General features: G+C 45.9%; 1 protein-coding gene and 1 pseudogene across 2 annotated transcripts in view; one reads left to right on the forward strand and one right to left on the reverse strand.

The window, feature by feature from the left end:
- Positions 1-27,034, reverse strand: part of Nt5c2 (5'-nucleotidase, cytosolic II) — a 129,959-nt gene that overhangs the window by 83,195 nt on the left and 19,730 nt on the right. The gene's annotated exons all lie outside the window — the stretch shown is intronic.
- Positions 7,239-7,708, forward strand: LOC143271172 (cytochrome b-c1 complex subunit 7 pseudogene; annotated as a pseudogene).

Raw genomic sequence — 27,034 nt, forward strand, 5'->3', positions numbered from 1 at the left:
TAGCCCAAGCTGGCCTTTAACTCACAGAGATCCACCTGGCTCTGCCTCCCGAGTGCTGGGATTAAAGGCGTGAGCCACCACTGCCAGGATCAAGATTTGTTTTATTTTTTTTTTAATTATGCATATGTCTGCATCTCTATGTATGAGTATGTGAATGTGAGTGCATGTGCCTAAGGAAGCCAGAAGAGGGCGTCATATTCCCTGGAGCTGAAGTTATAAGCAATTGTGAGCTGCCTGGTGTGGGCACTGGAAACTGAACTCAAGTCCTCTGGAAGAGCAGTGAGCACTCTTAACTGCTACACTGCCTCCTCTGCCCAGCTTTCATTATTATATTCCTGCTTATGAAGACATGAGCTCTCTTCCTCAGAAATCTGAATGCAAGAATAGTACAAGTTTTTAGTAATAACTGACAGATCACCAACCTTCTGACCTTCTTAATACCCACTTAATACCCACTAAATAAGTGCCCTATGTTAGTTTGAATTGTCAACTTGGTATATCCTAGTGTTGTATAAAAAGGGAGTCTCAGCTGGGCATGGTGGTGCACAACTTTAATCCCAGCACTTGGGAGGCAGAAGCAGGAGGATCTCTGTGAGTTTGAGGCCATCCTGGTCTATACAATGAGTTCCAGGACAGCCAGGGTTATGTAGAAAGACCTTGTTTCAAAACAACAAAAAAGGGAGTGGCCCTCAATTAAGGGATTGCCTGGATCAGACTGACCTGTGGGCATGTCTGTGGGGAGTTGTCTTGATTGTTAACTGATGTGGGAGGGCCCAGCCTGTTGTGGGTGGCACCATTTCCTGGGAAGGTGGTCCTGGACCGTATAAGAAAACTGGCTAAGCACGAGCCTATGAGGATCTAGCAAGCAGCCTTCCTCCATGGCTCCTGCTTGAGTTCCTGCCATGATTTCCCTCAGTGGTGGACTGTAACCTGTAAGCTGAAATAAACACATTCCTCCAAGTTGCTTTCAGTCAGAATGTTTTACCACAGTGACAGAAATCATACTGAGGGGCTAGGAGCTAAACAGACCCCTGACAGACAGGAAAAGAGGCCATAGAGGGATAACTAAGATAGCAAGTTTCTGGCTTCTTCCTCACCATCATGACCTGATTCATTGGCCTGGCAGACTTTTTCCTCCTCCAGCAGAGCTGGGTTTCCTGCTGACCATTTCAGACTGGTCAGGTATGTTCAAGGCTAGAACTAAACATGTTGACTCAAAGCTGTAAATGTATCAGCCCCCCTTTCTTTCTCTAAGTTGACCAACCCAAAATTAGGGAAGGGGTTCTGTCTTATCCAACTATAAACACATATTTACCTGAAGCTGTGGGCCTTTCAAATCTCCTTTCTTTGTTTAAGCTGACTAACCCAAAATTAGGGAAGGGAACCCATCCCATGCCACTAAAAACACTGCCTGGTGCCCTTGGAGGCCAGAAGAGAGCATTGAATGGCCCAGAACTGGAGGCTGTGTAGGTGTTGGGGACCAAACCCGGGTCCTTTAACCTGGGACCTTTGGAAGAGCAGCAAGTGCTCATACCTGCTGAGCCATTTCTTCAGCCCTGTCTTCTAATTCTTTATTTGGTGGAGAAAACAACCAATCAAGACCCAGACAGGAGCAAAGCTAGAACAGTAAGTGCCAGATGGCTGGACTTCCCACTGTGACGTCGGAACCAGCAGGCCTCCTGCAGACTTCGGCCTGCACAGGCTCCGTGCTTGATCGCCTGTTTGGCACCCATATTGGAACAAGAGCCTGAGACATGCTAGAAGTAGAGAGCATGTACCCATGTATTTGGAAGCCAATTTGATGACAAATACGGGTAATTTTAGGCTTTCTATTATTAGTCAGTGAAAGCGTTTCCTCAATGATTTCATTTCCCAACAAGCCATTTCACTTCAACAACAGTAAACAAATTTCTGGCTGGCTACCAGGAAGCTATACAAACATAATTATTTTGGAGACAAGAAATGCAAATAAAAGATTTAATGAATTTGTTTTCTGGACACAGACATTTGTGGAAAGTGAAAGGTGTGACAATCTGGGGTGGGGGGAGCTCGCTCCTCACAGCTCTCCTGTAAACAGGCTTTATCCCACCCACCATCCAGTCTCTCAGCCCACAAGCCTTCTCTTTGCTTTTAACTGTTTTGCATTTTTTTATCTTTTTAAAAATTATTTTATAATTTAATTTAATTTTACATATCGGCCACAGATTCCCTTGCTCTCCCCGCTTCCCGGCCCCCCCTTCCCCCCAGACCACTCCCCATTCTCATCTCCTCCAGGGCCAAGACTCCCCTGAGGATTGAGTTCAACCTGGTAGATTCAGTCCAGGGAGGTCCAGTCCCCTCCTGCCAGGCTGAGCCAAGTGTCCCTGTATAAGCCCCAGGTTTCAAACAGCCAACTCATGCACTGAGTACAGGACCCAGTCCCACTGCCTGGATGCCTCCCAAACAGATCAAGCTAATCAACTGTCTCACTTATTCAGAGGGCCTGATCCAGTTGGGGGCTCCTCAGCTATTGGTTCATAGTTCATGTGTTTCCATTCATTTGGCTATTTGTCCCTGTGCTTTTTCCAATCTTGCTCTCAACAATTCTCGCTCATACAAACCCTCCTCTTTCTCGCCAATTGGACTCCTGGAGCTCCACCTGGGGCCTAGCCGTGGATCTCTGCATCCGGTTCCCTCAGTCCTAGGATGGGGTTTCTAGCACGACTATTAGGGTGTTTGGCCATCCTAACACCAGAGTAGGTCAGTTCAGGCTGTCTCTCGACCATTGCTAGTAGTCTATTGTGGGGGTATCTCTGTTTTACATTTTTACATATAAACCAGAGAGTACAAGGCAAACTCGTGACCACAGATGTTAGGAAATTTTACCATACATAACAGGAAACCCGGTTAAAAAAGGCTTACACCACACACTGAGGAATGGCAGCCACTGGGGTGGATGAGAAGTCATCAACATTGCCGGTAAGGCCCAAGTTTCACCTCTCCTAAGACTGATGGGTATGTGGCACCCCATCCCAAAACAAACAAATAACAAATACCAGGCCTCTGTAAGGAGGAAGGTGGCTCTAGTTCAAATCAGTGAGACACGGATCTGTGACAAAGACAGTCCACCTCCTTTAGCAGGTCTCACTCTCATATGCTTACCTGGGTAACACTGTTTTCCTAGTTTGCGTCAGGGTCTCATGTGTCCTGGTGCTCTCAAACAAACTATAGTTAGCTGAAGTTTTTCTGACTTCTAGAATTATAGGCATGGGCCACCACACCTGGGACCTAGCGAGTTCCTGTGCATGTCTGTGTGTGTGTGTGTGTGTGTGTGTGTGTGTGTGTGTGTGTGTGTGTGTGTGTGTGTGTAACAGACGGGCCGTGTGGAGACCAGCAATTAACATCTGAGGTCCTTCACCGGGACCTGGGGCTCCCTGATTCAGCTAGATTGAATGGCCAGTGAGCCCAGGGTCCACCGGTCTTCACTACTCCAGCACCAGGGGTACAAGAGGAAACCACTGTGCCAGGCTTTTGACGTGAGCACTGGAGACACAGCAAGCACCTGACTGACTGAGCCACAGCCTCAGGCCCCAGAAGTTTTCTCAAAGGTAGATTCTAGGCTCTGTGCCAGTTCTGCCAGTTAAAAAATCTCTGGCCTGAGTCCTAGGAATTCAAAGTTTAAATCACAGTGGCGATCAGGAGTTCAAGGCCAGCCTGGAGTAAATCTGGAGCTCAAGGATAGCCCGGGCTAGATGAGATTCTATGTTTAAAAAAAAAATCCCAGAAGATTTAAACAAATTCCCAGGTGATTCCGAGGCAGGTGGTCTATCCATGTGTTCTCTGACATTAACTATACACCTAATGGCTGCTTGTGACTGAAATCAATGTTGCCATGGTAGCAGCCAATCTGCACTATTCTAGGCTGCCTGCCGCTGCCCAGGCAACAGCTGACTCTGTGGGCTTCTTTGTTTGATAGCTCAAGGGGACATTTTGAACAACAATCTCCTGAATATTTATTGCAAAAAGTACAGAACAGATCCAAAGCAACCAACAATGGCTGCGGGACCAGGGGTCATAAATCCCTGTTACCACCTTCAGGGCACCTGTCTCTTAACCAGCTCCTTCACTTTTCTTTTTACACGTGGCAGATGCCAGTCCCCAGCACTTAGCATGAACAGGATGCAGTCTCCAGTGCATACCCACAGCTCTCCCGCTGTAACAAGACTCCTATGTAGTCAAGGAGTGCACTCCCGTAACCCTGCACTCAAGAGGATGGGCGGGCACTGAGGCAGAGGGATCACTTCATCTTCAAGGCTAACCTGAACAAGAGCTTACACAGTAAGCTCAAAGCCAGCCTGTTCTGTACATTGACACCCTGTCTCAAGAAACAAACAAAACACACGCACGCACGCACGCACGCCAAAAGCCACCTCTATCATCATCAGCAGGCAAGGACTAGAATTTGCTGATGCCTCTGGGCAGCTTGAGGGGCCACCCTCAGAGACCCCAGGCCTCTATAAAGGTACAGCTCAGTTCTTGACATATTGCCACAAAAAAAGAAATCCAGAGTGAGTCAGAGTGGACCCAGGTTGGGGAAGTCACTACACAGGAAGACAAGACACACTGAGAGTGAAGTGGAGGCGTGAGGAGAAGTTAATAGCTCCTGAAGTGCACAGCAGTAGCTATTGAGTGTGTGATGGGGGTTGAAGCTACTTAGTCAGCAACTGAGTTTAGAGAGTTGGCGAAATGTGTGCTTTTTCTTATCTCCAGGATGCCGTCCTTGAAGAGGGGAACTTTGTTAGATACACTGTGCAGGCCTGAAGCTGGGGAAGGGTGTGCTGGCAGAGAAAACACTGGTCACATGGCTCTTTGTGACATACATAGGTCACAGGAGGCTGTGCTTAAGGCCTAATCATTAGCCAGTGTGTGTGTGTGTGTGTGTGTGTGTGTGTGTGTGTGTGTGTGTGTGTGTGTGTGTGTACATGCATGTGCACATGTGTGCTCATGCATGGAAACCAGAGATCAATGTCTAGTGTCCTCCTCAGTCACTGTCCACTTTACTTGTTGAAACAGATTCATTGAGCCTGGAGCTCATCAGTTGGCTTGACTAACTGGCCAGCACACTCCAGAGATGCTCCTGCCTGCCCCCCCGCCCGGGGTGTGTGACAGACACACACCATCACCCCTGACTTTTATGTGGATGCTGGGGTTGAACCTGAGTCTTCATGCTTGCACAGCAAGACTGAGCTGTAGTCCTGTCATTTTTAAAACAGGACGTTTTTATTATTCTTGGAGAACTTCACACATGTATACTACGTATTTTGACCATCTTCTCTCCCTACCCATCCCAGATCGACTACCCAGCCTCCCAACCCCCCCGTCTTCATCTCCTGCTTTTTCAGATAACCACTGAGCCCGACTTGTGCTGCCTAGACACTCATGAGTGGGGGCCACACTCCCAGCTCTCTCCTCCCTGCGGCCATCAACTCTCAGTCGCTCCTCACCTAGGGTGGGGGCTCATGAGCCCCTCTGCCCTCCATGTGGTCAGTCATTTTTAGTCACCTCATTGGTGGTGTTTCCCAAATGGAAGTGGTCTGCTCACTTCTGTGTGAAGTTCCTGGATGTCAGCCAGTGAGACGGGAATCAGAACCAGGAGGGAGAAGGACTTTCCTTCCTCATGTGCCTTCTGTCTCCTAACTAGATGTCTTGCTTGACTCCCAGGCCTACGGTAAATCAATCTTTATGCTGGATTGGCAGCTCAGAGGTTAAGAGTGCTTACTGCTCATGCAGAAGCCCTAGGTTCGGTTCCCAGCACCTTCATGGTGACTTACAGCTGCCTGTAACTTCACTTCCAGGGAATCCAATGCCCTCTTCTGACCCTCACAGCCTCCTGAACATACATGGTGCACATACATGCTGTGGGATGGTCTGTATGTCAAATTGCTCTGATTGGTCAATAAATAAAACACAGATTGGCCAGTGGCCAGGCAGGAAGTATAGGCGGGACTAACAGAGAGGAGAAAAGAAAGAACAGGAAGGCAGAAGAGTCACTGCCAGCCACCGCCATGACAAGAAACATGTAAAGACACCGGTAAGCCACAAGCCATGTGGCAAGGTATAGATTTATAGGAATGGATTAATTTAAGATATAAGAACAGTTAGCAAGAAGCCTGCCATGGCCATACAGTTTGTAAACAATATAAGTCTCTGTGTTTACTTGGTCGGGTCTGAGCGGCTGTGGGACTGGCAGGTGATAAAGATTTGTCCTGACTGTGGGCCAGGCAGGAAAACTCTAGCTACACATACATACACTCAGGCACACACACATACATATCAAATAAAAATTTTCAGAAAGTAAATATGGTTTCAAATTAGTGGCCAGTAGTTGAGGGTTTTTTTAAGACTTATTTTATTTTTAATTATGTGTATATGTGTATGTATCTGAGTGAAGTATATGCAGGTATCCAAAGAGGCCACAAGAATTGGTTCCTCGAGAGCTAAAGTTACAAGCCATTGTTAGTCACTTGATATGGGTGCTGGGAACCAAACCTAGGTCCTCTGTAAAAGCAGTATGTGCTCTTAACAGCTGAGCCATCTCTCCAGGTCTAATAAGTGAGTTTATTACTTTTACTTTCACTGAGCCCAAAATAGTTCTTTCCAATTAATTCTTTAGTTCAGATATTAGCCAGCTAAAGGGAATTTATGTTAAGAGGACAGGTTAAGTGCTGTTTTAACAGATATGGGAAGTGAAATAAGTCAATTCCTAGGACTTGGGACTGTGTCACAGTTACAGGGAGGAGGGGCATGGCAGTGCAGACCTGTAATTCCAGCACTCAGGGGAGGGGGGAATGCATGAAGATCAGGAGTTTGAGTCCAGCCTGGACTACTGAGATCTAATGTCAAGAAACAAAAGCCTGGCAAAGGAGAAGTAGGCAGCAGATGAAACTGACTGAGCTAATCTGTGTATACATATGTGCACATACATGTTACATATGTATATATATATGTATATAATTAACTACACTTGAGGCTGTGTTTGAAAAAAGAAGGCTTGGTTGTTTTCAATTTTGTCTTTTGCTGGAGCTCGAGGGAGAGCTCAGCAATGAAGAATGTTTGCTGCTCTTGTAGAGGATGCAAGTTTGGTTCCCAGCACCCAAGTCGGATGGTCTATAACTGCATTAACTCCAGCATCAGGGGATCTGACGTCCTCTTCTGGCCTCTGCACACCTGTGCACATGTGGCATGCACACACAGAGACACACATTCAAATAAAAATAAAAATAAATCTAAAAAAAAAAAAAAGGTTTTTTGCTCAGGTCAAGCCAGTGGCTGGATGGTATTAGAAATGTTATAATGCTGCAGAAATCAACAACCTGGAGTTAATGTGAGGTCACATGACATACGAGACTGAAGATGTGAAAGAAGCCATAAGAAGGCTTCCTCAGAACCTTTATAATGACAGAATAGTTCACATTAAGAGACCCTGGACCTGACCACAAGGCATCAGCTCTTGCCTAAGGAACAGTAGGCGAGATATGAGGAGATAAGCCCTATGAACTATATCTGAAGATGTTGTTCAGGAAAGAAAAGCAAGAGACCAATGGATGCAGAAGTGATCCTGTAGCTGAGATCTGTGGATGTGCCTGGTCTTGTGTTTATAAAGTTGCTTCAACCTGAATCACAATTTAAGAATGATTTGCTCTGCAGCTGTCTTACCCTAAATAAATGTCTACTGTAATAAAAAAAAATTTTTTTGGAAACTACTAGCCCAAACTATAACTTCTCAGGTTCCACATTCTAAGGACCTATTAACCTTATACAAAGTTGATTGTCTTTGCTGCTGTTGGTTTTTATGACTCTGCCAAAGGGATGTCTATCTGCTCTGACTTCCCGGGAGTGTTGTGGAAACACCTCACTAGCGGATCACGGACAGCAGCTCAGCAGGGGTCAGGCAGCTTGCTCAGAAGTGTTCCACGGGCACTTTCTGTCTGCGGTATCAAAGGATAAAAATAGATCATTGCATGCCAGCAAGCCCAAGTTGCTTTTTAACCAGGCATACTGATATGGGGATTAAGAGCATGGATTCCAAAGCTAACCCCTCTTGGCTTCAATTCCTTGCTCTGTTGCTAACTAGCTTTGACCTTGGGCAAGTTTCTTAATGTTCTCATGTCTTAGTGTTTTCATCATTAAAATGGAAATAACAAATAAAAACAAATTATTGTTTGTTTGAGATGGAGTCTTTGTTATGTTGCTTAAGCTAATCGTGAACTCTTGGACTCCAATCGTCTCAGCCTCCCAAGCAGCTGGGCCTGCAGGTGCACATCACTGTGCCTGGTGGGTTGTTTTTATTTATTTGTGTGTCTGAGTGGTGGTGATGAGTGGAGACTGAACTCAGATCTCACACAGCTCTAGCCAATCATCATCAACAACAGCTCCTTTCTTCCTACATGAACCTGGGGGTAGCAAAGCCCAATTCTCAGCATCCTGTTCTTTCGTGGTTAAACCTACTGTCACTGCTGTGGCTCCCACTACCCCGAGGTTATTTCTGACACTCCAAAGTGATGAGTGGTTAATTGACATGGGATTTCTTGGGCTGTGGGATGACTCATCCATCCCTAACAGGCTTGAGAGCCAGCCAGACTAAACTAGTAAAAAGATACTTTCTGAGAGCCAACCTAGGTCTGCCTAAGGGCCTCAGCAACAGCAGCTGAGACATGAGCTGGAGATGACCTGGACCAACGAGAGGCAGCCATGTCATGCCAGCAGATGTATATTCATCAGACCTCCCCCCAGGGTGGGGTGGAGGGTATATAAGGTTTACCTCTTCCTGAATAAACTGAGCTTCTTGTTTCAACATTCTCTCAAGAGTGTGTGTTGTTGACTCTGCACCTACTTGACCCCCTCCCCCCAAGGGAACAGCAGCACAGGACCCTGCCACATTGGGCCAGAAACATTTATACGGAATTTTGTTGTTTGTGTTTGTTAGTTTTTAAGACAGGATCTTACTATGTAGTCTTGGCTGGCCTGAAGCTCTCTCTGTAGACTAGGATGGCCTCAAACTCACAGAGATCTGCCTCCCAGAGAGTGAGAGATATATTATTCAGAGGTGGAATGTGGTGATATTGTATTCCCCAATATATTGTGCACCTTAATAAACTCATCTGGGGTCAGAGAACAGAACAGCCGCTAGATAGACACAGAGGCCAGAAAATGGTGGCACACACACCTTTAATCCTAGCATTCTGTGATCCATCCTGTGAGTTCAAAGCCACACTGGAAACAGCCAGGCATGGTGACCCACGCTTTTACTCCCAGGAAGTGATGGCGGGAAGCAGAAAGGTATATAAGGCATGAGGACCAGGAACTAGAGCCTGGTTAAGCTTTTAGGCTTTTAGCAGCAGTTTAGCTGAAATCCATTTGTATGAGGACTCAGAGGCTTCCAGTCTGAGGAAACAGGATCAGCTGAGGAACTGGTGAGGTGAGGTGGCTGTGGCTTGTTCTCCTTCTCTGATCTTCCAGCATTTCACCCCAATACCTGGCACCGGGTTTGTTTTATTAAAAAGACCTTTTAAGATTCGTGCTACAGTTGTGACCCCATGAGACTGAAAGGCATTTTAATTTTTCCTATAGCAGTGCTTCTCAACCTGTGGGCTGCAACCCCTTCGGCAAACCTCTATCTCCAAAAATATTTACATTAAGATTCATAACAGTAGCAAAATTACAGTTGTGAAGTAGCAACCCAAAATAACTTTATGGTTGGGGTCACCATAGCATGAGGAACTGTGTTAAAGGGTCGCAGCATAGGAAGGGTGAGAACCACTGCTCTACAAAAGATGATAGATCCATTTTTAGAACCTTGACTCCAAGTCCAAGAGTGATTGTCAGCAACCTGCTGTGCAGAATTTTGAGTCTATTACTGGCGGTCAGTGTCCAGCCTGGAGGTGTCCAGGCTCTTGGTATCATAGTCAAGAAATTCACATAAAGATCCACATTGTTGCAAAGTGGCAAGGCAACGTCACTGAAATGCAGAGCAGTAACACAGACCAGTCACGCTGTCAAGAGTGATGGTGTGAGTAAAAGCTCAGGCTGGGCCACTGAGGTGACTCAGAAGATACAGCTGCTCGTAAGTAAATCCTGCTGCCTGAGTTTGAACTCCTGAACCCACATCGAGGTCAAAGGAGAGAACTGACTCCAGCTGTCCTGTTGGACACGTCAAAGTTGTCCTCCGACCTCTACTCCATGCATCCCAGCCCGTACCTATCACAACACACCCAATAACAATAGTCATTAATTAAAATCTTAAAAAACAGTGCTTAAGGGCTCTAGTAGTTGTTTGGGGTCTTCCTTTTACGGGGTTTAAGGGAAAGGGGGGTTGTTGCTAAGGAGGATAATCAGAGTGGGTCTGTTTTGATTGACAGGCCTGGGCTACAGATTCCTTCCCAAGATGCATCTGATCTTATTAATATGTCCATCCAATTATGCATAGGTGTAAGATGGTAAATAGAGGTCATAACTAAAGGTTCATTCAGAGGAAGGTTTGCTTTACTGAGCATGCAGCCGAAACCAGTCTAGGCCAGATCAGCCCCTTCACTCCCATAGTTTGAGAGAGAAATCATCCCATTTTTTTTTTTTCTAGAATGGCCATTGTTAGAGTGTATACACAGCTCAACCAAGGGAGTCCCGGGTTGCTAAGCTATTCCCCATGCTTACATGCCTACTGATCCTGCTGCTGTCACACTCTAATTTTTGGTAAGATTCTTAACAATTTAGAGACTTAATTCTATTCATGTATTTGTTTTCTTCTCATTATGTCTGTCTGTCTGTCTGCCTATCTACCTATCTATCTACCTGTCTATCTAATTATATCAATCCATCTAATTATCTATCTAATCCTATCTATCTATCTATCTATCTATCTATCTATCTATCTATCTATCTATCTATCTATCTATCTATCTATCTGGAGAGGGTGTGCCATGGTGTGCATACAGACGGGATCAACTTTCAGGAGTCAGTTCTTTCCTTCTTCCACCATGTGGGTCCCAGGAATCAGACTATCTGACCTGGCAGCAAGTGCCCTGACTCAGTTGCCCTCACTGGCCCTTTTTCTGTTTGTTTGCTTGCTTTACAGACCCTTTCCTTCGACCTGACTGGAACTCCAGGACATCTGGACTCAAAGCTCAGAACAGCAGAGGAGGGAGGGGACAGGTTTTTCTCTTCCCCAGAGACAGGGTTCCCCGGGTCTCTCCTCGTTGAAGTCAGCTGCTAGATTTAAACATTCACACATCCTCTTGGAACTCCAGCTCAGTGAACCTGATCAGCAATGCTTCCAGCTGAGCCAACAGCAGGTGATACCAGACTGTCTGGAGACATTCCACTCCCCAGCCTCCTGGGAATCCTGGCAGCTAGAATTTCTCCTGTCTCAGATCAGGAAGAAACCTTAGATCAGTGGTTTTGAGTTCTGACTGAGCACTGGAATCCCCGGGGCAGCTTTTAAGACACACCTATGCTGGGCCTCACTCAAGTAAACTACAGTCTTTGAACTGTGTCAGTGAGGCTCTCTGATGTTTGTGTGGTGGAGAATGGAACCTTAGGCCCTGCACATGCTAAGAACAATCATACTCCATCACCAAACCAACTACATACCTTACACATTAGTATTTTGGGAGGAAGTTTTGTTTTTTTATGGTAGGTTTTTTGTTGTTTTTGTGGGTTTTTTTTGGTTTGGTAGGTTTGTTTTTGTTTTGTTTTGAGGCACAATTTCATATAGCATAGGCTGACTTCAACCTTGAAATATTACTAAGAATGACCTTAAACTATTGATCCTCCTGCCTCCACCTCTGGAGTGCTAAGATAACAGGCATGCACTTCTGTTGGGAAAGAATATTTTCTGTGTTACATAAAGACACGCATGAACAAGGTGAAAGTAACCTGGTAAGACAATTTCTTTTGGCACAAAGTGTGTGGCATGACCCAAACCTGGGAGCAAGCACACTGGGCCAGAAGTTCACTTAGTGTCCATCCTAACGAAACTGGTGGCTATGCCTCAGGCACTGGTGGGAGCCTCATTACACAACTCTGTTCACTTGAGAAACTGCTGAAAATTCACCAGAGTAAAGGCTGCAATAGAGAGGGTATGTAGTTCGGCGGTAGAATGCTTCCCTAACATGCCTCAGGTTCTAGGTTCAATCCCTCATAACACACATGCGTGCGCACACACACACACACACACACACACACACACACACACACACAGAAACACACAGAAAGAGACAGAAACAAAGAGAGACAGAGACAGACAGACAGACACAGACACAGACACACACACACAGAAAGAGACAGAAACAAAGAGAGACAGAGACAGACAGACAGACACAGACACATGCATTCAAGCACACAGTAAACCCCACCATAAAGAGCCGACTAAAGCAGGTTTCTCTTCTGTCTCTGCCCTTGCCTGCTGCACTCTTGTTTGTACCAAGTCAACTTCTCTGCTGTGTCCTGGCCGATGAATTCTTTCTCTACCTGTTGACTCCTAGCCATCTTCTGGAGTTCTGTACAGGGCCTAGGGACCAGCAACTCGTCACTTCGTTTTTTTTTTTTTTTCAGTCTCAAGATCTTTGGTGAGTTGTACAGGCACAGAGATGGCTGAAGGTTGGTGGCCAGGGTCACTCTGCAGCGTGGCCAGAAAGTCTCTGTTTTAGTGGGTGCTCACCACCACCCTCGGAGGTGAAGGACGCAATCTCCCCTGGAGACTTTTCTTTCTACCCTGGCACCCTCGGAGGTCTCTCTTGAAGATGGGGAAGTGTAACTTCTGAAGAAGATAGCTCTCCAGTGCAATCCAAAGCTCTCCTGGTCCTTGTGGACAAGTCCTACAGTTTCGGGGTGAGGGACTGTCTCTTTCACAGACATCTCAGGGGAAAAAGTCCTGCTCCTCTGGGAACTGAAGGTCCTGGCCAAGGTGACTGACTCAAGTGAGATTGGAAGGCTCGAGACAGGGTGGCCTGAGAACTTGTGTACAAGGGAGAAAGGAGTGTTCTCTTTCTCTTGTGTTCATTCCTGTTCCCAATGCAGAACAAGCAGCAATAGCTTCTGGATGATGCTGCATGTTATAGCAAAGACTCTTCAAAGTTCTATACTTCCTCTCCCCCTTCTCTTCCTGCCAGCCCTCTTGAGATGACTTCACTCTTCTGAGGACTTCCCTGTGGCATCAGAGTTCAACAGTTCTACCACCAGATGGTACTTCAGCAAGGCTGTCAACCTCTACCATCAAAAGGCCCACTTCCTGGGCTGGGCATGGTAACACGTGACTATAATCCTAGCACTTGGGAGGTAGCATCAGGAGGATCAGGAACTCAAGACCAGCTTCAGTTATATAGTGAGACTGAGGCCAGTGTGGGCTATGTGAGACCCTGTCTCAAAACAAAACAAAACAAAACAAAACAAAACAAAACAAAACAACAAACAATAAAGAAGACCCATTTCCCTTAAGTCCTCTGGGTCAGGCAATGGGACCTTCTACCCAAACAGCCCTAGGGATGCTTTTCTTTCTGTGGCATCCCACAGATGCCCTGTCCGGCCAGAGTCACACCTGCCTGGTCTGAGTCAGTGCTGCCCAGTTTAAAGAAGATACTGAAGGAAAACCTGAATCCCAAGATCGGGTCTGCTGCTCTCTGGAGCAGTAGTGTGTGTGTGTGTGTGTGTGTGTGTGTGTGTGTGTGTGTGTGTGTGTGTGTGTGTTGGTAAAGGGAAGGCTGTGACTGAGGACCAGGAAGGAATGCATCTCTACCAAGCAATCCTTCCGAATCAAGAAGCATCCCTGATAACACCACAGGAGAGACAGCAGCTTCCTTCCAGCCAGACCACAAGCTGAGGAACAGTGGGACTGCTCATGGCCAATACCCAAAGGACTCCGTATCCTACCACAGAGACACCTGCTCATCCGTGTTCACTGCTGCTCTATTCTCAAGAGCTAGAATGCAATCCATAAACTGATGAACAGATAGTGAAAACGTGCTACATATACACATGGGGTTTTATTGAGCTGTAAAGAAAAATGAAATTATGACATTTTTAGGCAAATGAATGAAATTGGAAAATTTTATACCAACTGAGGTAACCCAAGCCCAGAAAGACAAATGCCACATGTGCTCCTCATATGTAGATCCTAGCTTCGAATTTCTAGTTTTGTGTGTGTTTCATAGCCATAGAAGTGAGAAAAGCAGAAAGGCTTGGAGAGGAAGGATGGGTTAAAAGAAGGAGGACAGTAAGAGAGGGTGAGAAGGCTCAAGCAAGGAGGGGGTTAGGAGCTTTTCATACTGAAAGAAGTATGAAAAAGTCGGATGGAAACGTAATATCTAGTAACTAATTTAAAATGTAATTTAAGTGTTGGAGAAATGGCTCAGCAGTCAAGAAAACCTGCTGCTTCCAGAGGATGTGAGTTCGGATCCCAGCACCCATGTCAGGCAGCTCAAAACTGCCTGAGGACTCGCTGAACTGGTGGGAAAAGGACAGGGTCGAGAAGAGTCAGCAGCAAACAGAGCTCTCTGTTTTGATCAACTATGCTGTGAGAGGAGCCTCCAAGATTGGCTTACGGCTGCAGAAGATACCTTGTTGGGATGAGAGAACCTTGATTGTGTTTATAGACAGTCAGGAAAAGGCCAGGAAGAAGAAAGGGAGAGCCGGGCGGTGGTGGCGCATGCCTTTAATCCCAGCACTCGAAGGCAGAGGCAGGTGGATCTCTGTGAGTTCAAGGCCAGCCTGGGTTACAGAGTGAGTTCCAGGACAGGCACCAATGCTACACAGAGAAACCCTGTCTCGAAAAACCAAAAGGAAAAAAAAAAGAAAAAGAAAAGAAGAAGAAGAAGAAGAAGAAGAAGAAGAAGAAGAAGAAGAAGAAGAAGAAGAAGAAGAAGAAGAAGAAGAAAGGAAGACAATGGTGCACAGGACCACAGTGATGGTGATGCACAGGACCACAGTGATGGTGATGCAGAGGACCACAGTGATGGTGGTGATGCAGAGGACCACAGTGATGGTGGTGATGCAGAGGACCAAGGTACCCAAGTGAGCATATGTGTTCAGATAGAAGGAAGACATGGAAGAAAAAAGGAAAAATGTATGCATGCATGTGTATGCATGTTTCTGTATGAAGGTGCATGCACATGTATATGCACATATATGTGCATGCTGGAAAGCAACCTCAGGTGTCACCCACAGGAATGCCATCTGCCTCCTTTGAGACAGAGTCTTCCTTGGCTGGGAGTGCTGTGGTCACATCATGAGACCCCTGAGTAAGACCACCACAGAGCCGATATCCGATGCAAAACACACAGGGGTTTATTGATAACAAGCAAGCTCGGGCTTGGTCCAAGTCCAACATCCAACACAGTGGGTGGAGGAGGACGGCCCTGAGCTCTCAGGGTGAGGGATTTTTAAAGGAAAAACCGAGAGCAGGGTGGTACAAGCCTTTGCGTCATATGATTGGGTGAGGGTGTGTGACCTTTGAATTTACTGGTTGGGGGTTACAGTTATCATTTTGGGGCAGGCCTGGACAAGTCCCAGGCTCTGTCCTTGAGCTGCCATGAAGGCTGGCTGGCCTCGCACATTCACATTGACTCATGCACATAACTCTAAGTTGGTGAGGGGTCCCAGACAGTAAACAACTGGCTGAACCTTGAGCAGTCAGAGTACGTGCAGAAAGGGAGCTACTGCAAGGACTATGTCATAGCCCTCCCAGAGACTGCTTGCTTAAGTCTCAGGAAACTGAAATTGAGGCCTGATCACTGAGAGAAGACTGACAGCCTATTACGGCATCTGCTTGGTCCTTTCAGGCGCTCATCAGTTAGACTGAAAAGCCCCAGAGATCTTCCCGTCTCTGCCTCTTCCATGCTGGGACTACAAGGGCACACCATCATGACCCAAAATTTTAAGCAGGTTCTGGGGATTGAACTCAGATCAGGTGCAAGCACTTTACCAACTGAGCCATCTCCAAGCCCAAAGCCATTTTCGTAGAAGTACCGCACGTAACCCACTGCGCCACTGGAGCTCCGGCCATTCATTTTCAAAAAGAGATGCAGACAGGCATGCCAGGACCAGGGTGGCCTGGGTATTGGGGAAGTAAGCAGCTAATGGCAGGAAGTTCTGGCCAGAAACCAGTAGGCTGGCATTTTTGAGCTACAGCGTCATGACAAGGTCCAAGGCATGCCTGACTGAGGTGGTAATCACATCGTTACAGTTAGAAGGTGGAGAATTCTGAAGTGACCCGGGTATGGCAGCTCCACATCAATCTCAACATGAAGCAGCTAAAGCAGGAGGATTAGTGAGAGGGCGAGGCCACAGCGGGGTATGCAGCGAGCTACACCTGGACCCTGCTTTAAAAAAAATAACAACAAAGAATCTGAAATAAATGGTTCTCAGGAATCACGTCATGGGTGAAAATAACGTCTGGTAGGTCGTGTCCTCAGAAGGATGAAGAAAAGGCCCAAGGAAGGCAGTCCACTGGGGTGTGGCTGCTCATGAGTCAGGAAAGCTGTGATCTTGCTTGAGCAAACAGTCCGTACACTGCAGTCTTCAGGAGAATCGGTATAGCTGTCCAAATGCAGATTCTCAGGGCCCACCAGCAGCTGTGGTCTGGGGCTGAGGAGCTACATTTAAATTCAGTTTGTCTGGGCTCCAGAAATCATGTCCTTAGTGACTCTGAAGAAGGTGGCTCCCAGGCCACACGGAGAAGCCTGGGCGACAGGGCACATGACGAGAGGAAGAACCATGAGTTGGCAGAAATTCTGATCAGCTCTAGATTGTGCTAAGGAATCTGGAGCTCAATTTACAAGCTTCCTTTGGGAATGAAAATACTAAAGAAACAGGTTTTAGAAAGCCAAACTAGAGTGGTATTGCCACACCCAGATGAGACCCACGGGGTCTCCCCAGGGAAAGTCATTTTGTTCAGAAATCAGACTGCAACAAGGTTCTGCATTTATTACCCACCCGGGCCCTCCTGGACTCCTAGGAGACAATCCTGCTCAGCAGATAAATAATGTGGTCTCTAACAACCACACAAAAGACCTGCACAGAAGCCAGGTTGGGGGGCACTGCCTGAGTCATCCCTCACAGGAACCGGCTTTTCTGAGGCCCTGGGGTTTTCTTCAGTCTGTGGTTAAGCTCCCCTCTGTCTCCGGGCAGAAGGAGAAGGATAAATATTAACTAAAGGCACAGCCCTGGCAGGGTGCCCAGGCCCTGCCCTCCCATCTGTCCCCTTGCCCCCTGTCCCAGAGGCTGGAGCCAACTGCAGAGCTCCCAGCTCCATGATCTGCTTGGCTGCTCCTGCAGAAAAAGGGTAGAGGTGAGCATTTCTCTGAGGAGCCCTGGATGGCAACCTGCCTGCCATTCATTGATCTGGGACGGGCCTTTACAGAGGGCTAAGGTGACGATGATGCACAGTCACCCCTGGGCCTAGTGGACTCAACTGGTCAAGTACTGACCTATACAATCTCCATATCAGCCAACACCAAGGCCCACGGTCCTTCCGTTCTGTTGTACTTTACAGTGAGTTAACCAGTAGCCAGCTAAACACAGGTCATATCAGAGTCACTGGGTGGAAGTGTGGAATAATTAGAAACCAAGTGGTAAAATTATTTGTTAAATGAGAATAATAAGGCCTGCCTCAATAGCCTCAATACTTGGCTATTGAAATAAAGAGATATTAAAGAAAGGAGCATAAAATAAATAAGTTCACTAGTGGTTTGTTTGTTTGTTTGTTTGTTTGTTTAAAAAGACATCTTCCAGGATGGGGAGAGGGCTATGTGGGTAAAGTGTTTGCCGCACAAGCCTAATAACCTGGATTTGGATCCTCAGAACCTACTGTAAAGCCAAATGTGTAGTGTGCATCTGTAATTCTAGCATTCCTACAGCACAATGGGAAGCAGAGAATTCCCAGAAGCTCGTGGCCACCTAGCCTGGTATATGCACCAAGGAATAAGAGACCCCATTTCAAACACGATGGGAAGCAAGGACCAACATCCAAAGTTATTTCTGATCTCTACATGTGCACCATGGCAGGGTATGCTCACACTCACAGGCATAAACACACACACACACACACACACACACACACACACACACACACACATCAAGATCTTAAAAAGAAAGTGGGGCATGTATCTCATATCTGTCATCCCAGCACTCAAGAGGCATAAGCAGGCAGATATCTCTGTGAGTTCAATGCCATCTAGTCAACATAGCAAGTTGTAGGCCAATAAGTGCTCCACAGTGAGATCCATCTCAAAAATTAGAACATATATAAATAGATTTAAAAATTGGGCAATACACTTCAACTCCTCAGCATTAGGTCCTCCAAATGTGTCACCCTGACACTCACCACACAAGGTGGAGCTGTTATTAATCTGTCACTGCAACCTCCATTAAAAGAGTCCCACAAACTAAAGTCTGTGGTATGGCTTTCAACCCCTGCTTTCTGCAGCTCTGGGCTCAAAAGAATCTACAAAACCAGTCGGGCAAGGCACAGGCTGTTGGTCCACACTGCCCCCTTGTGGTATTGACCAACTATACAGCGACTCAGGCCACCAGTGTTTGTCAGGGCTGGCTAACTCTTAGAGAACTCTAAATCCCTTGCTCCAAGGAGAGCTGGGGCTCAAGCCGAGCCTAGAGCCAGCCTGCTCTCTGTGCTAACTGTCTCATCCTGCTGCTGACATCTTCAGCAAACTGGTTCAGATCCTGACTCTTCCAGAACCTGAATCTCATCAGCCAGGATCTCCCCAGGCTTCCACGTCTCTGTTATGGGTTAGTAGCTTGTATGTGTTCTTCCTAAACTATAGGCTTTTAAAAAAATAATTTCCTGGTTTTACAAAAACCCTTTAAACAGTCTTCAGAGCCTGAGCTGGCCTGTGGATGTTCTCAAGAGCCACACTTTCTGGGGCCAGCTTTGGGGCTGGGCACTTGCACGCACATGCCCTCAACTACTTTTCATTACCATTCTAATGCGAGTCCACTACAAACTTGATACTACCTCAATTTATAGCTGAAACCTGCTTGGAACTGAGAAAGAATTAAAAAAACAAAAACAACAAACAAACAAGCAAAAAAACCTGGGCTTGGAGATCAAAGTACTAGGTTGTTCTTAAAGAAGAAATAGAAAGATAAGCCTTTGAATCAGGCCCAGACTGCCTGCATGTCCAGGAAATGCTTTAAAAGCTCCAAGTCATTAGTCACAAACTCCTAGAGGTAGAATAAACAGCCTAATTAATTTCTTCAAAAATAAGTGTAGTCTGTAAGTTCAAGGCCAGCCTGGTCTACAGAACAATTTCTAGAACAACCAGCGCTACAGAGAAACCTTGTCTTTTTGCCAAAGGTGGTGGTGCATGCCTTTAATCCCAGCACTTGGGAGGCAGAGGCAGGTGGATCTCTGTGAAATTGAGGCCAGCCTAGTCTACACAGCGAGTTCTGGGACAGTCAGAACACAGAGAAACCCTTTCTCAAAAAACTAAAATAAATAAATAAATAAATAAATAAAATAAATTTATGTGAGGATAGAGAGATGGCTCAGGGGTTAAGAGCACTTGATGGTCTTACAGGGGACATGGGTTCAGTTACCAGCACACTGTGGCTCACTAACATCCTTAACTCTAGTTAACCTCTGCTAACCTCCTCCAGCATCAGACACTTGTGCGGGGGTACCAACACATACATAGGACAAAACACTCACACATATAAAACAAAATAAATAAACATTTGAAAAATTAAATAAATGTATGTGCTCAGTGGACAAGGTAGTACACGCCTGTAACCTCAGCATTCAGAGGGTGGAAGCAGGGAGACTGGAGCTCAGGGCCATCCTCAGCTACATATTGAGTTCGGGGCCAGCTTGGGCTATAGGAAGCCCTGTCTCAAAAATAAAAAGAAAATTTATGTGAACACTAGAAACCATAAGTCACTAGTCATTCACTGCAGAACACAGAGCACTCGTGCAGCACCAGTGAAGTGTGGCAGGGCAGCAAGGGAGGCATGCAGTGCTGGGTGGGAAGGGGAGAGGTCCATGCAAACCAAAACTCAGCTACAGAGGGCTGCAGAGAGAGCCCGGTGGGGATGAGGCCGGACGATTCACTTTCGAGTTCCTATTTTCCTTTGGCCTAGTCTTGGTCTCCAAAGAAACTGGAAAGGAATTATGAGGGAAGATATAAAGCGGTGGTTAGTTTTTCAGAAGACCACTTTTAATTTACGAAACCAGTATAACCTGAATTGACCTGAAACCATCCTGGGACACACGAGATCACTTTTAAAATACAGCCAACTTGACCACACACGTGGAAGTTTAGCAAAGAGTCTGGTGTCACTTTTGCCTCACCTGGAGTTGTCTAACAGCCCTGGTTTCCCAATCCAAGGAGCTGGTTTCACTTCCACGTGCTTTAAGGACAGGGAATAAAGCCATTCTGTTCATTAGAGAACACGTGTGTGGGTCTATGTGCCTGATGGGGACACAGAAAAGAGTGCATCTGCCAAGCCACAGGTGCAGCTCTGAACTCTCCCTGAAGGGGATGTATGAGGCCTGGAAGCCCAACACTTGGGGGGTGGAGGGTGGAGTCCAAGGCCAGCCTCAGCTCCATTGTGAGACCCAGCCTACATAAGACCCTGTCAAGAGGGGACAGGGCAGGGGGGGAGAAGGAGGAAGAGGAAGAAAGGAAGGAAGAAAGGAAGGAAAGAAGGAAGAAAGGGAGGAGAAAAGGAGAAAGTGCCCCCCCATCCAACCCTGACCCTGCTAAGGGGCCTTCCTGCTCTGAGTCCCAGTAATGTTCTACACTGGACTCTTGTATAATATTAGAGGGACCAGCCTTAATATTATACATCCCAGGGGCTCAGGAGAGAGAACTACTAACGGCGAGGACTGTTTTTGGGAAATAGAATCTCAGCACACCAAGCTCTATAGTCCACTTGCTTTATTCCTCTGGCATAACATCCTATATACACAGCTTCAGTTCTGTTCTCGTGCCTAGCTCCTTTCTTGCCTGATTTCTCTCTATATTTATCTACTGCTCCCTCTAAGTTCTATCTTAATTCTCTCGTCTTAATTCTGCCTCATCTAGATCCTTTTCATCTTGTTCTTACCCAGCTAGGACTTCCCCATCTGACTCTTCCTCATCTTCCATCTCGTCCACACGTTCTCTCTGGTCAAAATCCTCTCTATCCCTCTCCATTCTCTGTCTCTAAGTTCTCCACGTTCCTCCTAAGTCTCCCAGGAATCCAGATATAAACCCAAGCAATAGCAATCCTCCGGCTGAGCAAGGTCACCAGGCTTGAATTCTACGGGGTCATAAAGGCAGGTAAGAATCTTCCTCAGGCAGTGACCACTAGGCTTTCTTTTACAATCCAAAACAGGAGTGGTAATAGAGGAGGTCAACTGAGTGCTAATGCCTGGTTAGTATATGAAAAAGGGGTCTATGTGCTCAGTCTACATTCCTAGAAGTGGTTAGATAAGAAGCTAGGGGTCTGTTAGTAAGGTTGTATAAGAAAGGAGGGTCTCACCTTAAATTACATAAGAAATAAAGCTATCCCCTGATCTAGGGACAGGTGTAGTTTTGTATGGCCTTGGATGCTTGATAGGCATTTTAGATAAATACACTGTTAGGAGTTCTTGGAAGCACGCAAGAAAATCATTTTAGGAACCAGCTTGTGTGTGTGTGTGTGTGTGTGTGTGTGTGTGTGTGTGTGTGTGTGTGTGTGTGTGTGTACACAAAAGCTAAAATATCACCAAGACTTTTAAGCCATGGCTTGACCTTTGAAGAAGTCCTTGACTTTTGGGATAGTAGCTGAATTCCATCTGTTTTCCTGTGGCTGGCAGCACTGGACCCCCACACTCACCTTCACATGTTTGGCCATTGTTTCTTGTGTTGGGAGTGATGGATGCCTGAGAGATTTCCAGTCTTAGCACATTTTCAGCTAGAACTCTCCACCTGACCACCACCACTACCACCACCACCATCACCACCAGCATAAGCACCAGAGTCACCACCACCCACCATCACCACCACCACCATCACCACCATCACCAACACCCACCAGAGTCACCAGGTGTTCACTCTCCCTCCCTTCAGTGAGTTTTCTTTGCCCATTTCCTGCCAGTGTACACTATTCAGGAAACAAAGACTCTCAAACGAGAGGTGAGGAATGTCTCATCTCTCTATCAAGACGCCATGATATTTATTTTGCCCACATTTCCCCACCTCTTTCTGTACTGCACTACCACCAGGTTGCAAAAGGATTCCATTTCACAACCCTGCTGTAAAGCAATGAGGTACTCCTCCTTGCCTCATATGCAAGCAACTAAAGATGGGTGGGGCAACCCAGGGCTCAATACTACACACAGAAAACCTTGTCCAATTGGACTTGCCTTGCCTCCAGTTACAGAAGTGACAGAAGGCAACTTTTCTTTTATTGAGATAGGGTCTTGTGTAGCCGATGCTGGCCTCAAACTGACTATGTAGCCACGGCTGGACTTGAACTCCCAATCATCCTTGTCTTTACCTTCCAAGTGCCACCATGAAGGTGTGGACTCAGATTTTTTTCTGCCTTATACGCAACTAGACAAAATCTTTTCCCCCCTTCTTTTTATTGAAAATGGATTCTTTTCTCATACAATATATCTTGATTATAGTAGTTTCTCTTCCCTATACTCCTCCCATTAGGATCCACTCCCTTTCTGTCTCTCATTCGAAAAGAATTTCTAAGAGATAACAACAAAACATAACAAAATGAGCTATAATAAGATAAAACAAAACCAGCTGGGCAGTGGTGGCGCACGCCTTTAATCCCAGCACTCGGGAGGCAGAGCCAGGCAGAACTCTCTGTGAGTTCGAGGCCAGCCTGAGCTACAGAGTGAGTTCCAGGAAAGGCGCAAAGCTACACAGAGAAACCCTGTCTCGAAAAACAAAAAAAAAAAAAAGATAAAACAAAACCATCACATCAAAGTTGGTCAAGGCAAACCAACAGAAGGAAAAGAGTCCCAAGAGCAGGCACAAGAATCAGAGACTCACTTGCTCACACACTCAGAAGTCAGTCCCATAAAAATACTATAGTGGAAGCTGTAATATCTATGCAGAGGACCCGGTGCGGACCAGCGTAGGCCCTGTGCATGCTGCTCTGGTCTCTGTGATTCATACGAGCTTTGCTCAGTTGATTTAGAGCCTTGTTCTGGTGTTCTCCATCCTCCATCCCCCCTGGTTCTTACATTCCTCTGTCTCCTCTTCCACGGGTTCCCTCAGCTCTGAGGGGAGGGATTTGCTGGAGACATCCCAGTAAGAGCTGTGTGTTCCAAGATGTTTTCTCTCTCTCTCTCTCTCTCTCTCTCTCTCTCTCTCTCTCTCTCTCTCTCTCTCTCTCTCTCTCTCTCTCTCTCACTCATCTGGCTCTGCATCTGTGTATTTGTTTCCATCTGCTACAGGAGTTAGCTTCTCTATGATGACTGAATAAGGCACTGATCTATGAGTATATTAGAATATCATTAGGAGTCATTTTATCTCTACTTTTTTTCTTTTTAAGTTCAGTAATATTTGGTTTTACTCTAGGTCTCTGGGCTATCTAGTCTCTGGGTCACCCAAGCAGTGTCAAGTATGGGTTCTATCTCATAGACAGGCACCGCACCAAATTTTATAAAGTCTACTTTACACAGTCTGAACAGACACTCCAGAAACTCTTCTGAACTCCACTGCAAGAACTCCACTCCTGCTTTCAAAACCATTGTGGATTATGATTGAGGTCGCTCATCAGTCCTCGGAAGACAACTGGCTTCCATTTGTAGCTTACTTTCTAACCCACAGAGTGGCCTCTGCTGAAAACTCAAGCCTGATGGTGTGGTTCAGGGAAGAGGCAGAGAGGCCTGTTCCTGCCGTGAGGTCACTGAGATCCTCACTGTACCAGCATCAGGTCTACCTGAAGAGGGTCCCAGCTCCTTCTCCCCGTGGAAATAAACATTGAGGTCCACGGTAGAGATGAACTCAGCAAGAAGGAAGAATTTCTCACAGGCAGAACATCCACACTCTGAATGACAGAAATTATAAAAGGAAGTAGGTTTGAAGAAAGGCGCTAACACCAGCCTAGTCTATATGATGGTTCAGGCCTAGCCCGGCTACACAGTGACAGCCTGTCTCAAAAAAAAAAAAGAGAAGAGTCATGTAACTACAGGCAGCCATGACAGGATCTTGAAGTAAGAGAACATTAGACAAGACAGTAGCCACGGATAGCATGATGGAGGTCCTGAAGTGAGAGGCAGTTTTGGAGAGCAAATAGAGTTTTTAACTCTTCAAGGTTTTTAGGGGTGAGTAAGCTCCATGCCATGTGGCCTAGCCTGGCTTAGGTGTCACAGGCAGGAAGGCACTGTGTGGGGCCATAATCCAAGTCTGACTTGATGTGAGGCAGCACTGGGGTGGGGACTGAGCCTGTTTGTAGCAGGCAAAGATGAAAGAAAACATCTGTTAGCATATTGTTGCTAAAAGTATGGACCAGGACTACAGAGATCCCTGGCTGTTTGACTCATAAAGCAGCAAGTCCTTAATCTAACAATGGGAAATACACATCTTGTTATAACAGATCAGTCACAGAGTTCAGCCAATCAGAAAGGTACCAAGCACAATGACTAGTTTTGATAAAACTCCCTATGGAATCCCAGTTCCACTTAGATCCAGAATTGTGCTGATCTATCCTCACAGTCCTCTCACCAACACAGTCAAAGATGTAAGCCAGGAGAACCATCATTACCACAGAGATCATCAATGTGAGAACGACTCAGATGAGTAAGTCCCTGGATGGCCTGTTGTATGGCACCTGTAACAGTGGCCACTGTCCAGGTGATCACAATCACAACAGCCAGCGATCAGCTGTGCATTCATGTGTAGAGCTACATACAGAAGACCAGAATGTGCCTCTCTATTTCAACAACCAGGAAGCTGGCCAGGCATAGTGGGGCAGACACCTTTAATCTCAGCACTTGGGAGGCAGAGGCAGACAGATCTCTAAGTTCAAAGCCAGGCTGGTGTACATAATGAGTTTCAGGCCAACTAGGACATAGTGAGATTCTGTCTGAAAAATATTAAAAAAATCAAAATTTAAATCCAAAAATAAGTAGCCAGTAAGTTTGTCAATTACCTGCAGGTTGGTGCAAGGAAACCCTGGTGGAGTGATTAATGTGTGCTATCAGTCAGTCTCCAAGTACTGGGTCTTATGTTGAGTACTAGAGAGAAAAAGGCCAACCTCATAAAAAAAATTGTAGCAGCTAGATTGGCTATTAAATAATAAACAGAAAATGGATACTGCAGTTAGTATACAACAGTGACTGGCCAACATGATGAAGACATGTGCAGTGATTCTGGGTCCCATCACCAGCTTGCTGACTGTGTCCCATTATGTGGAAAGATACTTTCCACTAAGGTTATAAAAGAGGGCAATGAGGGGCTGGAGACATGGCTCAGTCATTAGGAGCACCGGCTGCTCTTCCAGAGGACTGGGGTTAATTTTCAGCACCCACATGGCAGTTCATACCTGTCTGTAACTTCAGTTCCAGGGCTTCTGACACCCTCACACAGACATATAGGCAAAACACCAGTGAACATGAAATAATAAGAAATTACAAAAAAAAAAAAAGGAAGTCAGAGGACAACTTTGAGGAGTTGATTCTGACATTTAGGGGGAAAAAAGTAGGCAAGTAACTCCCTTGAAGCCCTGAGATTCAGTCTTGACTGAAATCACAGGGTTGGAAACAGAGGCAGCTGCCACGACAGGGCTGTGACTGAGCGCAATGGTCAGTGCCAGGCACAGGAGGCGACGTTGGTGCTGATAACCAGATGACCCTTGCCTCCTGCACTCCTTTCCCATTTCATGTGCAGAGTTTCCCATGGTGCCTCTGAACCAGGCAGCTTGCAGGGTTCCAGTGAGTTGCTGTACATCACATTTTCTTTTCTTTTCTTTTCTTTTCTTTCTTTCTTTCTTTCTTTCTTTCTTTCTTTCTTTCTTTCTTTCTTTCTTTCTTTCTTTCTTTCTTTTTTTTGTAGATGTCCTTCACAAATCAAAGAGGTGACCTCCTATTTCCACCTCGGTGTTTTTATTATGAAAAGGTGCTAGATTCTGTAAAAGTGTCTTCCCCGTGTCTACTGAAATGATCAGCTGTGTCTTTTATTTATTTGGTGTATTGCGTTGGTTGATGCACCACTAAATTAACGGGCTAAGTCCCATTTGGTCACTATACACAGTTCTCCTAGCAGGCCGCTTGATTTACCTTGCTAGTATAGAAGAGTTTTGCATCTGCACGCAGAATGGACGTCAGTCTGCAGCTTTCTCTGAGAGATATCTTTGTCTGACTCATGATATTGAATACTGGCCTCAAATAATGAGCAAGAACGTGTTCTCTCTTCTCTTTTCTTCCCAAAAGCCTTAAGACACTGTTGATTTTCCTTTAAGCACTTATAAAATTCACCAATCAATAATATGTTCCTGATATTTTCTTTTCTGGAAGGTCCTTAATTATTGATGAAACTCATTGCTTAATATACACATATTTAGATTTTCTATTTTTTCATAAGTCAGTTTAAAACTTAAGAGATGGTGATTTTTTTTTATGTTTGTTGTGCAAAGTGGTGGCTTTTGTACTCAGATTGTGTATGCATGTATTCATACATGTTCAGGTGTGTACCTGTGTATGAGTTGGCATTTGATTTGCTAATCAGTGTACCCTGTGCTCTGAATGTCTTCCTGTTACTGCAGACTTGGCAAGAGAACTGAAAATAGACGTTCAGTCTCAGAGAAACAACCCTATTCAGAAACGCCGTAGGCAGCTGATGTAAGCTAAGCATATTCTAAGCAACTCCAACTATGCATGGCCATATGGCAATAGTATGTATGATCTAAAAATATGTGCAGAAATACCTCCGTAAGACATATCAGCTCAGATATGAAGTCTTTGCTCCCCAATTTGTGAAGCCCCAGAAGCAGGTGAAGGCCACAAGGCTAAAGAGCAGTCCACAGCCTGATCATGGCATGGGGCAGCGGATGTACAGAGATG

Source organism: Peromyscus maniculatus, chromosome 1 (genome assembly GCF_049852395.1).
Source record: "Peromyscus maniculatus bairdii isolate BWxNUB_F1_BW_parent chromosome 1, HU_Pman_BW_mat_3.1, whole genome shotgun sequence".
In the NCBI taxonomy this organism is placed as follows: domain Eukaryota; kingdom Metazoa; phylum Chordata; class Mammalia; order Rodentia; family Cricetidae; genus Peromyscus; species Peromyscus maniculatus.